Source organism: Oncorhynchus masou, unplaced genomic scaffold, assembly GCF_036934945.1.
Source record: "Oncorhynchus masou masou isolate Uvic2021 unplaced genomic scaffold, UVic_Omas_1.1 unplaced_scaffold_2300, whole genome shotgun sequence".
Taxonomy (NCBI): Eukaryota; Metazoa; Chordata; class Actinopteri; order Salmoniformes; family Salmonidae; genus Oncorhynchus; species Oncorhynchus masou.
The window spans coordinates 59,904-74,552 of record NW_027008767.1 but is presented as its reverse complement, the minus strand read 5'-3'; the positions used below and the strand labels follow the sequence as shown (position 1 = coordinate 74,552).

At 48.9% G+C, this 14,649-nt stretch overlaps 1 pseudogene; it reads right to left on the bottom strand.

The window, feature by feature from the left end:
• Positions 1 to 3,138: 3,138 nt before the first annotated feature.
• Positions 3,139 to 14,649, bottom strand: part of LOC135533265 (cilia- and flagella-associated protein 47-like) — a 60,742-nt pseudogene continuing 49,231 nt past the window's right edge.

The window sequence follows — 14,649 nt, the reverse complement described above, 5'->3', positions numbered from 1 at the left end:
CCTAGTGGAGAGGAGGACAGAGTGTAAGGCTCAACGATAAGGTGGGGCAGAGACGGGGAAAGCCATGGGATCAATGGAAGACCAGTCAAGACACTGAACACCAGTTGAGAAGACAGGCAGCCAGTTAACTCTAATACAGTTAGACAGAGCCAGGAAAGAGAGAGAAAGACAGAGAGAGGACAGAGAGAGAAAGACAGAGCCAGGATAGACAGAGAAAGACAGAGAGGACACAGAGAGAAAGACAGAGCCAGGACGGAGAGAGAAAGACAGAGCCAGGACGGAGAGAGAAAAGACAGAGAGAGACGGAGAGAGAATGACAGAGCCAGGACAGAGAGAGAAAGACAGAGCCAGGACGGATAGAGAAAGACAGAGCCAGGACGGATAGAGAAAGACAGAGCCAGGACGGAGAGAGAAAGACAGAGCCAGGACGGAGAGAGAAAGACAGAGCCAGGACGGATAGAGAAAGACAGAGCCAGGACGGAGAGAGAAAGACAGAGCCAGGACGGAGAGAGAAAGACAGAGCCAGGACGGAGAGAGAAAAGACAGAGCCAGGACGGAGAGAGAAAAGACAGAGCCAGGACGGAGAGAGAAAGACAGAGCCAGGACGGAGAGAGAAAGACAGAGCCAGGACGGAGAGAGAAAGACAGAGCCAGGACGGAGAGAGAAAGACAGAGCCAGGACGGAGAGAGAAAGACAGAGCCAGGACGGAGAGAGAAAGACAGAGCCAGGACGGAGAGAGAAAGACAGAGCCAGGACGGAGAGAGAAAGACAGAGCCAGGACGGAGAGAGAAAGACAGAGCCAGGACGGAGAGAGAAAGACAGAGCCAGGACGGAGAGAGAAAGACAGAGCCAGGACGGAGAGAGAAAGACAGAGCCAGGACGGAGAGAGAAAGACAGAGCCAGGACGGAGAGAGAAAGACAGAGCCAGGACGGAGAGAGAAAGACAGAGCCAGGACGGAGAGAGAAAGACAGAGCCAGGACGGAGAGAGAAAGACAGAGCCAGGACGGAGAGAGAAAGACAGAGCCAGGACGGAGAGAGTAAGACAGAGCCAGGATAGAGAAAGACAGAGCCAGGACGGAGAGAGAAAGACAGAGCCAGGACGGAGAGAGAAAGACAGAGCCAGGACGGAGAGAGAAAGACAGAGCCAGGACGGAGAGAGTAAGACAGAGCCAGGATAGAGAAAGACAGAGCCAGGACAGAGAGAAAGACAGTGGCTGTGTCTGAATGCCCATACTTGCATTCTAAATAACAGACATTTTGGGTACATGAAAACAGAACCTTTATAGTATATGACATTTAGATAATGTAGTATAGTTTAAATGCCAGGATGTTATACTCATTTTGGTTTTTCATCCAGAATTCCCAGCACACTATTACCTAAGATAATCCTTTTCCAGACACGTGTTTCACAGCAGCTGATAATCAGATAAATTGATGCGTTGTACCAAATGAACGAATGGCGGAATCAACACAGATGACACATCATCAGTATGGATGAGCCTAGTACGTTGACATTGTTGATTACTGCATTAGATGTGACTATACAGTACATTCTAAATAGTACGCAGTATGATTGCTACACAGTATGTAGTTTTAGTAAGTAGTAGACCAGACAGATTTCAGACAGAAGAGATGGGAAATTATCTTCATCTCACAAGGCAACTGAGCAGAACAGAACAGCTTCTGGAGGACTGGGGTGAGGAACACTACTGTCCTACAGGGTTAGAGGTTAGAGGTTAGGGGTTATGGGTTATGGATAGGGGTTATGGGTTAGGGGTTATGGTTAGGGGTTATGGGTTATGGATAGGGGTTATGGATAGGGGGTATGGTTAGGGGTTAGGGGTTATGGGTTATGGATAGGGGTTATGGGTTATGGTTAGGGGGTATGATTAGGGGTTATGGTTATGGGTTATGATTAGGGGTTAGGGGTTATGGATAGGGGTTATGGTTAGGGGTTATGGATAGGGGTTGTGGATAGGGGTTATGGTTATGGGTTATGATTAGGGGTTAGGGGTTATGGATAGGGGTTATGGTTAGGGGTTATGGATAGGGGTTGTGGATAGGGGTTATGGTTAGCGGTTATGGTTAGGGGTTAGGGGTTATGGTTAGTGGTTATGGTTAGGGGTTATGGTTAGGGGTTAAGGGTTATGGTTAGGGGTTAAGGGTTATGGTTAGGGGTTATGGTTAGCGGTTATGGTTAGGGGTTAGGGGTTATGGTTAGGGGTTATGGTTAGGGGTTAAGGGTTATGGTTACGTGTAGGGGTTATGGTTAGGGGTTACGGGTAGGGGTTAAGGGTTAGGGTTAGGGGTTATGGTTAAGGGTTATGGTTAGGGGTTAGGGTTAGGGGATATGGTTAGGGGTTATGGATAGGGGTTAAGGGTTATGGTTAGGGGTTACGGGTAGGGGTTATGGTTAGGGGTTTTGGTTAAGGGTTAAGGGTTACGGGTAGGGGTTATGGTTACGGGTAGGGGTTATGGTTATGGTTAGGCGTTAAGGGTTATGGTTAGGGGTTATGGTTAGGGGTTAAGGGTTATGGTTAAGGGTTATGGTTAGGGGTTATGGTGAGGGATTATGGTTAGGGGTTATGGTTAGGGGTTATGGGTTATGGTTAGGGGTAGGGGTTGTGGTTAGGGGTAGGGGTTGTGGTTAGGGGTATGGTTAGGGGTTATGGTTAGGGTTATGGTTAGGGGTTATGGTTAGAGGTTAGGGGTTATGGTTAGGGGTAGGGGTTGTGGTTAGGGGTAGGGGTTGTGGTTAGGGGTATGGTTAGGGGTTGTGGTTAGGGGTATGGTTAGGGGTTATGGTTATGGTTAGGGGTAAGGGTTATGGTTATGGTTAAGGGTTATGGTTACGGGTAGGGGTTATGGTTAGGGGTATGGTTAGGGGTTATGGGTTATGGTTCGGGGTTAAGGGTTATGGTTAAGGGTTATGGTTACGGGTAGGGGTTATGGTTAGGGGTATGGTTAGGGGTTATGGGTTATGGTTCGGGGTTAAGGGTTATGGTTAAGGGTTATGGTTAGGGGTTATGGTTAGAGGTTAGGGGTTATGGTTAGGGGTTATGGTTAGAGGTTAGGGGTTATGGTTAGAGGTTAGGGGTTATGGTTAGAGGTTAGGGGTTATGGTTAGAGGTTAGGGGTTATGGGTTAAGGGTTATGGTTAGAGATAGAAGGGCTTACTTAGGAGGGATGGTGATGGAAGCTCCTTGAGGCAAGGAGAAATGATGGGCCTCCTTCCCTACGATGGAGGCATGGTAGAACATCGCTCTGGAGGACGGGCTCTTCAGACGCACCTGGAGCACACACACACACACACACACACACACACACACACACACACACACACACACACGAAAATGTGAATAATTGTCATACAATGTGTACACACCAAGGCAAAGTGAATGATCTTCCATTGCAGAAAAGGATCTTATTGAACTGCTTTGGAAGGTGGAACGGACAGGCTGTAAGACAGGGTTACTCAGGGCTAGTGCTGTGTGATGGAGAGAGACCTGCCTGCTTGGTGAAGGTGTGATACAGGCTGTAAGACAGGGTTACTCAGGGCTAGTGCTGTGTGATGGAGAGAGACCTGCCTGCTTGGTGAAGGTGTGATACAGGCTGTAAGACAGGGTTACTCAGGGCTAGTGCTGTGTGATGGAGAGAGAGACCTGCCTGCTTGGTGAAGGTGTGATACAGGCTGTAAGACAGGGTTACTCAGGGCTAGTGCTGTGTGATGGAGAGAGAGACCTGCCTGCTTGGTGAAGGTGTGATACAGGCTGTAAGACAGGGTTACCCAGGGCTAGTGCTGTGTGATGGAGAGAGAGACCTGCCTGCTTGGTGAAGGTGTGATACAGGCTGTAAGACAGGGTTACTCAGGGCTAGTGCTGTGTGATGGAGAGAGAGACCTGCCTGCTTGGTGAAGGTGTGATACAGGCTGTAAGACAGGGTTACTCAGGGCTAGTGCTGTGTGATGGAGAGAGAGACCTGCCTGCTTGGTGAAGGTGTGATACAGGCTGTAAGACAGGGTTACTCAGGGCTAGTGCTGTGTGATGGAGAGAGACCTGCCTGCTTGGTGAAGGTGTGATACAGGCTGTAAGACAGGGTTACCCAGGGCTAGTGCTGTGATGGAGAGAGAGACCTGCCTGCTTGGTGAAGGTGTGATACAGGCTGTAAGACAGGGTTACTCAGGGCTAGTGCTGTGTGATGGAGAGAGAGACCTGCCTGCTTGGTGAAGGTGTGATACAGGCTGTAAGACAGGGTTACCCAGGGCTAGTGCTGTGTGATGGAGAGAGAGACCTGCCTGCTTGGTGAAGGTGTGATACAGGCTGTAAGACAGGGTTACTCAGGGCTAGTGCTGTGTGATGGAGAGAGAGACCTGCCTGCTTGGTGAAGGTGTGATACAGGCTGTAAGACAGGGTTACCCAGGGCTAGTGCTGTGTGATGGAGAGAGAGACCTGCCTGCTTGGTGAAGGTGTGATACAGGCTGTAAGACAGGGTTACTCAGGGCTAGTGCTGTGTGATGGAGAGAGACCTGCCTGCTTGGTGAAGGTGTGATACAGGCTGTAAGACAGGGTTACCCAGGGCTAGTGCTGTGTGATGGAGAGAGAGACCTGCCTGCTTGGTGAAGGTGTGATACAGGCTGTAAGACAGGGTTACTCAGGGCTAGTGCTGTGTGATGGAGAGAGACCTGCCTGCTTGGTGAAGGTGTGATACAGGCTGTAAGACAGGGTTACCCAGGGCTAGTGCTGTGTGATGGAGAGACCTGCCTGCTTGGTGAAGGTGTGGTGCAGGCTGCCAGACAGGGTTACCCAGGGCTAGTGCTGTGTGATGGAGAGAGACCTGCCTGCTTGGTGAAGGTGTGGTGCAGGCTGCCAGACAGGGTTACCCAGGGCTAGTGCTGTGTGATGGAGAGAGAGACCTGCCTGCTTGGTGAAGGTGTGATACAGGCTGTAAGACAGGGTTACCCAGGGCTAGTGCTGTGTGATGGAGAGAGAGACCTGCCTGCTTGGTGAAGGTGTGATACAGGCTGTAAGACAGGGTTACCCAGGGCTAGTGCTGTGTGATGGAGAGAGACCTGCCTGCTTGGTGAAGGTGTGATACAGGCTGTAAGACAGGGTTACTCAGGGCTAGTGCTGTGTGATGGAGAGAGAGACCTGCCTGCTTGGTGAAGGTGTGATACAGGCTGTAAGACAGGGTTACCCAGGACTAGTGCTGTGTGATGGAGAGAGACCTGCCTGCTTGGTGAAGGTGTGATACAGGCTGTAAGACAGGGTTACTCAGGGCTAGTGCTGTGTGATGGAGAGAGAGACCTGCCTGCTTGGTGAAGGTGTGATACAGGCTGTAAGACAGGGTTACCCAGGACTAGTGCTGTGTGATGGAGAGAGACCTGCCTGCTTGGTGAAGGTGTGATACAGGCTATAAGACAGGGTTACCCAGGGCTAGTGCTGTGTGATGGAGAGAGAGACCTGCCTGCTTGGTGAAGGTGTGATACAGGCTGTAAGACAGGGTTACTCAGGGCTAGTGCTGTGTGATGGAGAGAGAGACCTGCCTGCTTGGTGAAGGTGTGATACAGGCTGTAAGACAGGGTTACCCAGGGCTAGTGCTGTGATGGAGAGAGAGACCTGCCTGCTTGGTGAAGGTGTGATACAGGCTGTAAGACAGGGTTACTCAGGGCTAGTGCTGTGTGATGGAGAGAGAGACCTGCCTGCTTGGTGAAGGTGTGATACAGGCTGTAAGACAGGGTTACCCAGGGCTAGTGCTGTGTGATGGAGAGAGACCTGCCTGCTTGGTGAAGGTGTGATACAGGCTGTAAGACAGGGTTACCCAGGGCTAGTGCTGTGTGATGGAGAGAGACCTGCCTGCTTGGTGAAGGTGTGATACAGGCTGTAAGACAGGGTTACCCAGGGCTAGTGCTGTGTGATGGAGAGAGACCTGCCTGCTTGGTGAAGGTGTGATACAGGCTGTAAGACAGGGTTACTCAGGGCTAGTGCTGTGTGATGGAGAGAGACCTGCCTGCTTGGTGAAGGTGTGATACAGGCTGTAAGACAGGGTTACCCAGGGCTAGTGCTGTGTGATGGAGAGAGACCTGCCTGCTTGGTGAAGGTGTGATACAGGCTGTAAGACAGGGTTACTCAGGGCTAGTGCTGTGTGATGGAGAGAGACCTGCCTGCTTGGTGAAGGTGTGATACAGGCTGTAAGACAGGGTTACCCAGGGCTAGTGCTGTGTGATGGAGAGAGACCTGCCTGCTTGGTGAAGGTGTGATACAGGCTGTAAGACAGGGTTACTCAGGGCTAGTGCTGTGTGATGGAGAGAGACCTGCCTGCTTGGTGAAGGTGTGATACAGGCTGTAAGACAGGGTTACCCAGGGCTAGTGCTGTGTGATGGAGAGAGACCTGCCTGCTTGGTGAAGGTGTGATACAGGCTGTAAGACAGGGTTACCCAGGGCTAGTGCTGTGTGATGAGAGAGACCTGCCTGCTTGGTGAAGGTGTGATACAGGCTGTAAGACAGGGTTACTCAGGGCTAGTGCTGTGTGATGGAGAGAGAGACCTGCCTGCTTGGTGAAGGTGTGATACAGGCTGTAAGACAGGGTTACTCAGGGCTAGTGCTGTGTGATGGAGAGAGAGACCTGCCTGCTTGGTGAAGGTGTGATACAGGCTGCCAGACAGGGTTACTCAGGGCTAGTGCTGTGTGATGGAGAGAGACCTGCCTGCTTGGTGAAGGTGTGATACAGGCTGTAAGACAGGGTTACTCAGGGCTAGTGCTGTGTGATGGAGAGAGAGACCTGCCTGCTTGGTGAAGGTGTGATACAGGCTGCCAGACAGGGTTACTCAGGGCTAGTGCTGTGTGATGGAGAGAGACCTGCCTGCTTGGTGAAGGTGTGATACAGGCTGTAAGACAGGGTTACTCAGGGCTAGTGCTGTGTGATGGAGAGAGAGACCTGCCTGCTTGGTGAAGGTGTGATACAGGCTGCCAGACAGGGTTACTCAGGGCTAGTGCTGTGTGATGGAGAGAGACCTGCCTGCTTGGTGAAGGTGTGGTACAGGCTATAAGACAGGGTTACCCAGGGCTAGTGCTGTGTGATGGAGAGACCTGTCTGCTTGGTGAAGGTGTGGTGCAGGCTGTAAGACAGGGTTACTCAGGGCTAGTGCTGTGTGATGGAGAGAGAGACCTGCCTGCTTGGTGAAGGTGTGGTGCAGGCTGTAAGACAGGGTTACTCAGGGCTAGTGCTGTGTGATGGAGAGAGACCTGCCTGCTTGGTGAAGGTGTGGTGCAGGCTGCCAGACAGGGTGATGGTTCTCCTGGGAAGGTACTGGGGCAGCGTCTCATACAGGTAAACACACAGCATCAACATCAGAACAGGGTTAGAGTCTGACAGCTCTGTGGGCTGGATGTCTATGTCCAGGCAGAGCAGTGTAAAGGCCTGGCTGAGGATGATACTGTTGTGGAGGTTCTGTTCCAGGCGGCTGATGCTGGTGTACATCCTCTGGAGATGACTGGGGATCTGAGGGACCGGAGAGACCAGAGGGGGGGACAGTCAACACTGGGCCAGGTTCCCAGACACAGATTAAGCCTTATCTGCTACCACAGTCAGACGAATCAAAACCAGTCGAGTTTAGATGAGTCTAGATTTACTGACAATTTCCCACAGAGTAGACGAGAACAAGAGTTGACCAGGAATAGGAGGAGAGAACACAGTATCATCACTCTCTACCAGTACCCTCTGTATATAGCCTCCACATTGACTCTGTACCAGTACCCTCTGTAAATAGCCTCCACATTGACTCTGTACCAGTACCCTCTGTATATAGCCTCCACATTGACTCTGTACCAGTACCCTCTGTATATAGCCTCCACATTGACTCTGTACCAGTACCTCCTGTATATAGCCTCCACATTGACTCTGTACCAGTACCCTCTGTATATAGCCTCCACATTGACTCTGGACCAGTACCCCCTGTATATAGCCTCCACATTGACTCTGTACCAGTACCCTCTGTAAATAGCCTCCACATTGACTCTGTACCAGTACCCTCTGTATATAGCCTCCACATTGACTCTGTACCAGTACCCCCTGTATATAGCCTCCACATTGACTCTGTACCAGTACCCCCTGTATATAGCCTCCACATTGACTCTGTACCAGTACCCCCTGTATATAGCCTCCACATTGACTCTGTACCAGTACCCCCTGTATATAGCCTCCACATTGACTCTGTACCCGGTACCCACTGTATATAGCCTCCACATTGACTCTGTACCAGTACCCTCTGTATATAGCCTCCACATTGACTCTGTACCAGTACCCTCTGTATATAGCCTCCACATTGACTCTGTACCAGTACCCCTGTATATAGCCTCCACATTGACTCTGTACCAGTACCCCCTGTATATAGCCTCCACATTGACTCTGTACCAGTACCCCCTGTATATAGCCTCCACATTGACTCTGTACCAGTACCCCTGTATATAGCCTCCACATTGACTCTGTACCAGTACCCTCTGTATATAGCCTCCACATTGACTCTGGACCAGTACCCCCTGTATATAGCCTCCACATTGACTCTGTACCAGTACCCTCTGTAAATAGCCTCCACATTGACTCTGTACCAGTACCCTCTGTATATAGCCTCCACATTGACTCTGTACCAGTACCCCCTGTATATAGCCTCCACATTGACTCTGTACCAGTACCCCCTGTATATAGCCTCCACATTGACTCTGTACCAGTACCCCCTGTATATAGCCTCCACATTGACTCTGTACCAGTACCCCCTGTATATAGCCTCCACATTGACTCTGTACCCGGTACCCACTGTATATAGCCTCCACATTGACTCTGTACCAGTACCCTCTGTATATAGCCTCCACATTGACTCTGTACCAGTACCCTCTGTATATAGCCTCCACATTGACTCTGTACCAGTACCCCCTGTATATAGCCTCCACATTGACTCTGTACCAGTACCCCCTGTATATAGCCTCCACATTGACTCTGTACCAGTACCCCCTGTATATAGCCTCCACATTGACTCTGTACCAGTACCCTCTGTATATAGCCTCCACATTGACTCTGTACCAGTACCCCCTGTATATAGCCTCCACATTGACTCTGTACCAGTACCCCCTGTATATAGCCTCCACATTGACTCTGTACCAGTACCCCCTGTATATAGCCTCCACATTGACTCTGTACCAGTACCCCCTGTATATAGCCTCCACATTGACTCTGTACCAGTACCCTCTGTATATAGCCTCCACATTATTTTATTTTTATTTTACATTGACTCTGTACCAGTACACCCTGTATATAGCCTCCACATTGACTCTGTACCAGTACCCCTTGTATATAGCCTCCACATTGACTCTGTACCGGTACCCCCTGTATATAGTCTCCACATTGACTCTGTACCAGTACCCCCTGTAAATATATATATATATATATATATTGTTACACCTTATCTCCACGTTGTCTCCCTTTTGTTACGGGCTTTGAGCCGGTTCGTGACAAGTGGGGGCTCGTCCGGGATCCTTTTAACTATTGGTTTGGGAGACCGTGGAGGTACGTGTTTCGTTTGCATATTTTGTTTGAGTTTGATAGGCCCAGTATTGGTTGCCTTTGTTGTTTGGGTTGTGTGCTGCGTTGGAGTAGAAAGGTTAGTTTCCAGGCCCTGCCTAGCCTGGAAACGTTTGTTCTACTTTGTGTTGGGACGTCAGTCTGAGGTGTGTAATCGGCTGTGTACATCGGTGGGAGATTTGGGTAGGTTAGTGGAACTTGCTACCCGGAGCTATAGCCTTTTTCCCCTGATAGGCTTAGTGACATGTTTCATTTTTTGGAATATGTTGGGCATGGTTAATGTTTGTTATTTTTGTGTGGTGTCTGTGGACTGAGCAGTTGTCTCGGGGGCACATCCGTGGCTTGGTGGAATTTGCCAGCATGATGGGGAGTTCTATTTCCTTGCCAGCGGGCTACAGTGCATAAATTCCCAACCGCAAATCCGCACGAAGACTAGGGTTGAGTTATTGTAGGTTTTGGGGAAGCTCCGTATCTCATCTCTCTTCTGTGGTGCTCAGGGTGATTGTCAATTTTCGGGTTGTGGTCTGGTGTGCTCTGCAGAGCGGAAGAGTGAGAATTTTTTTGTGTGACTATGGCGTCTTATGTAGATAATTTGCTTTCCATCAGAGGAATTGTTAGATTTAGGTACTAGGTTGATATTGAAGGCCAATCTGATGGAGAGTGGTATTCTTGAAGTTACCACTGGGCCAGCCTCTGCTGAGGACTTGTCGTCTCCCCATAACGTTACAATGGCCATTCCATCAGTTAGTCCTAGTAGCATGATCGTGAGAAAAGAGAGCATGATTGGCAGCATGAACGGCAGCATGATCGTGAGAAAAGAGAGCATGATCGGCAGCATGATCGTGAGAAAAGAGAGCATGATCGGCAGCATGATCGTGAGAAAAGAGAGCATGATCGGCAGCATGATCGTGAGAAAAGAGAGCATGATCGGCAGCATGATCGTGAGAAAAGAGAGCATGATCGGCAGCATGATCGGCAGCATGAACGTGAGAAAAGAGAGCATGATCGTGTAAAGTTTGAAAAGGAATTGGCATTTAAACAAGATATGGAGCGTGCTAAAATCAAGTTGCAACAATAACGTATAGAGTTGGTTAGGGAAGGAAAGATCTCAGGGGAGAGTTTGTTCTGGAAGGTGACCCAGATTTACCTAGGGGTAGTTCCTCTTTTGGTCGTGCCCCAGAGACATTTGATATTGTTGGGAACTTACGGTTATTGCCTCAGTTTAATGAAAAGGACCCTGAGACATTATTTTCGTTGTTTGTGCGGGTTGCTGACGCTAGGAGTTGGCCTGATTCTGACCGCACTTTAATGTTGCAATGTGTGCTGACTGGTAAAGCGCAGGAAGCATATTCAGCTCTTGGTGTACAGTTATGATACAGTTAAAACAGCTGTGTTACAGATTTATGAATTGGTCCCTGAGGCTTACCGCCAACGATTTAGAACTTTAAAAAGGGATGATAAGCAGACTCATGTTGAGTTTGCGCGACAATTATCTTTACAGTTTAATTCCGCCTCTGCAGTTGTGACTTTCCAAGGGCTGTGTGATCTGATTATGTTAGAGCAATTTAAGGACACAATTCCTGATCGTATTGCCACGTATATTAACGAACAGAAAGTACAGAATGTCGGTCGCTGCGGTTTTGGCGGACGAGTATGTGTTGACTCACAAAAGTGTCTTTGCAGAGCCCCGTATTCGGAAAGAGTGGGGGCGTTCGGATAGATTTGGGCTTCGCTCACCGAGATACTTTGGTTCACGAGGAGAGTTCTATTCAACTAGGGTTGAGCCTGACTCCCATGGTAAAGCTGACTTTGGGCAGGAGTGTCACTACTGTCAAGGTTCAGGTCATTGGAAAAACGAATGTCCACTTCTCAGGTTAAAGGGTGCTTACGCTAAATCTAAGCCTACCGCGTTAGCTGCACCTGTTCCACATCAGTTCACTCATGACTCATTTCCTCAGGCCCAGGAGAATGTGAAAGTCCATATTGATCCAGACTATTTACCTTTCATTACGGAAGGTTTTGTGTCTATGTTAGGAAGTAAAGACCTAGTGGCAGTGAAGATCCTGAGAGACACAGGAGCCTCTGAATCATTTGTGTTGGAGTCTGTGTTACCCTTTTCTGCTGAGACTGATTCAGGGAATAGTGTTCTAATTAGGGGAATAGGTTTGAACACTCTGTCAGTTCCATTGCATAAACTGATGTTGGATTGTGGGCTGGTGAAGGGTGAAGTTGTTGTGGGGGTGCGTCCTTTGTTGCCTATTGAGGGTATCGACGTTATCCTTGGAAATAACTTGGCTGGTGAGCGTGTATGGCCTGTCGTGTTTCCATCTCTAGTGGTTTCCACCAAGCCGTCATTTGTTGGGATTCCTGATGAGAGTGTACAGAGTTTCCCCGTGTGCAGTGACACGTTCTATGAGCCGTGGCGAAGTGGTCACTGCGCCGACTAATGATAATAATACAAAGAAGTATGTCACGGTTTTCCCTGTTATCCCGTTATCTGTAACCCGCTCAGATCTAATCAATGCGCAACGGGATGACCCCACGTTGGAAGAGTTGCGTGACCAAATTGTGCCTGTGGAACAGTTGGGAGATGACGCCCATGGCTATTTTCTCCAAGAGGATGTCCTGATGAGAAAGTGGGTGTCTCATGATAGTTGTTTTTTGGGGAAGGCAATTAGTCAGGTTGTTGTACCAGTTAAGCTTTGTGAGTTGGTGTTGGAAACTTCTCACAGCGACATTGCTGGACATATGGAGGTGAGGAAAACCTACAATCGCATACTAAGACATTTCATTTGGCCTCGGTTAAAGAGGGATGTTTCTGATTTTATCAAAACTTGTCACACCTGTCAATTAACTGGTAAACCTAATCAAGCTATTAAGCCGGTACCCTTGTTTCCTATTCCTGTACTCAGCCAACCTTTTGAGTATCTGATTATTGACTGTGTGGGTCCTCTGCCTCACTCTAAAAAGGGTAGCAGTTACTTGTTCATTGTGATGTGTCAGACCACTAGGTTTCCTGCTGCCTATCCTCTCCGATCTATCACGACTAAGTCTGTGTTAAAAGCTTTGACTCAGTTTCTCTCATTGTTTGGAATCCCTAAGGTCATTCAGAGTGATCAAGGATCTAATTTCACCTCTAATCTGTTTAGTCAGGTTCTGCAACAGCTCCATATTAAACACAATTTGTCTAGCGCCTATCACGTTCAAAGTCAAGGAGCACTGGAACGTTTCCATCAAACACTTAAGTCTTTGTTGAGAGCTTATTGTACTGATATGGATAAGGATTGGGAGGAGGGGTTGCCTTGGTTACTGTTAGCCGCGAGGGAGGTTTCACAGGAGAGCACGGGTTTCAGTCCAAATGACCTTGTGTTTGGACATAGGGTGCGTGGACTTTTATCTGTTCTCCAGGATGACTGGAAGTCTCCCGAGCCTCCTCAGTCCCTGTTATCGTATGTGTGTGATTTCCGGCGCCGCCTGTACACCGCCGGTGAAATGGCTAAGGAGAAGTTATCATCTTCACAGGAGAGGATGAAGGGCATTTTTGATCGCCGAACTGAGCCTCGTCACTTTAGTCCGGGTGACCAGGTTCTTGCTCTGCTGCCAATTGTTGGTACTCCTTTTCAAGCCAAGTTTCAAGGTCCATATACAGTAGTGCGCCAGTACACTGAGCAAAATGATCTAGTTGCCACTCCAGAATGGAGGAAAGCACACCAGCTGTGCCATGTAAATCTGTTAAAACCCTATTATGCACATTCCTCTGAGACTGAACAGTGGAAGTCCACAGAGGACGGTAAGCCTGTTCTTTTGGCTGATACCGTTGTTTCCTTGGGTTCTTGTCGTGCTAGATCTGGGCATGAGGAGGAAGATGTTCCTGGTCCTGATGATTGTATATTGCAGGGTAGATTAAAAAATTCAGAAACACTGAATATTTTAGACAGTCTTCTCACTCACCTACCTGTTGATGGGCGGAACGAGATGATGGTTGGTCTGCTTCAGAGATTTCCAGGTTTGTTTTCTGATACACCTACACGTACAACCTTAATAGAACATGATATTGACATTGGAGATGCTGACCCCATTCATCAGCGGTTCTATAGAGTTTCTTCAGAGAAACTACGTTGTCTGGATGCTGAGATCAAGTACATGCTGGAGAGTAAGATAGCAGAGCCTTCTTTCTCCTCATTCCATCTCGATGTGTGGCACATCCGGGGGACTGAAAACGTGATTGCTGATGCGCTCTCTCGTGCGCCCTGTTCCTAAATGTTTACGTGACTGACCATTGTTCGTATTGTCATGTTCTCTCTGTCCTGTCTGCTCCCTCCTGGTTTTGTCTTCTTTCCTCTTAAATGTTGCTTCCTGTGCGAAGGTTGCTGAGGTCCAGGGAGGAGGTTGGCTGGGGCAAATTGTAAGTGAACCCCTCAAATTGTAAGTAACCCCTCATCAATTTGGGACGCAGAAGCTGTGTCAAGTTGGGACGCAGAGGGCTGTGTCGTTGTTCCGGGGCCCTTATTGGTCCCCGGTTTTATGGGGGGGAATGTGACGACCCTCCCACTCTGTCTGCCGTATTCTCTCTTTGTTGTTTCCTTATTAGGATGCCGGTGGGCGGAGTTGGGGAGGGTCGTCAGCTACATGGGAAACACCTGGGCCCGGTGTCTCCCAGGATAAATACACCACTTCCCCATTCATGGAGGAGACTCTCTCCATGCAGACACATTTATGGATTTTGTTGTGTTTCTTGGTGGTTTTTGAGTTGTTTGCTTTAGCATCTTTTCAACACCCTGCATTATCACCTTCATGCAAAACACTCACTTACACTACTGACTACTGATTACACACACCATTGTATATTTTCCTTAGTTGCTTTAGTTAATAAATATATATTTTGTTAAACCGTATCTCCACGTTGTCTCCCTTTTGTTACGGGCTTTGAGCCGGTTCGTGACAACTCTGTACCAGTACCCCCTGTATATAGCCTCCACATTGACTCTGTACCAGTACCCCCTGTATATAGCCTCCACATTGACTCTGTACCAGTACCCCCTGTATATAGCCTCCACATTGACTCTGTACCAGTACCC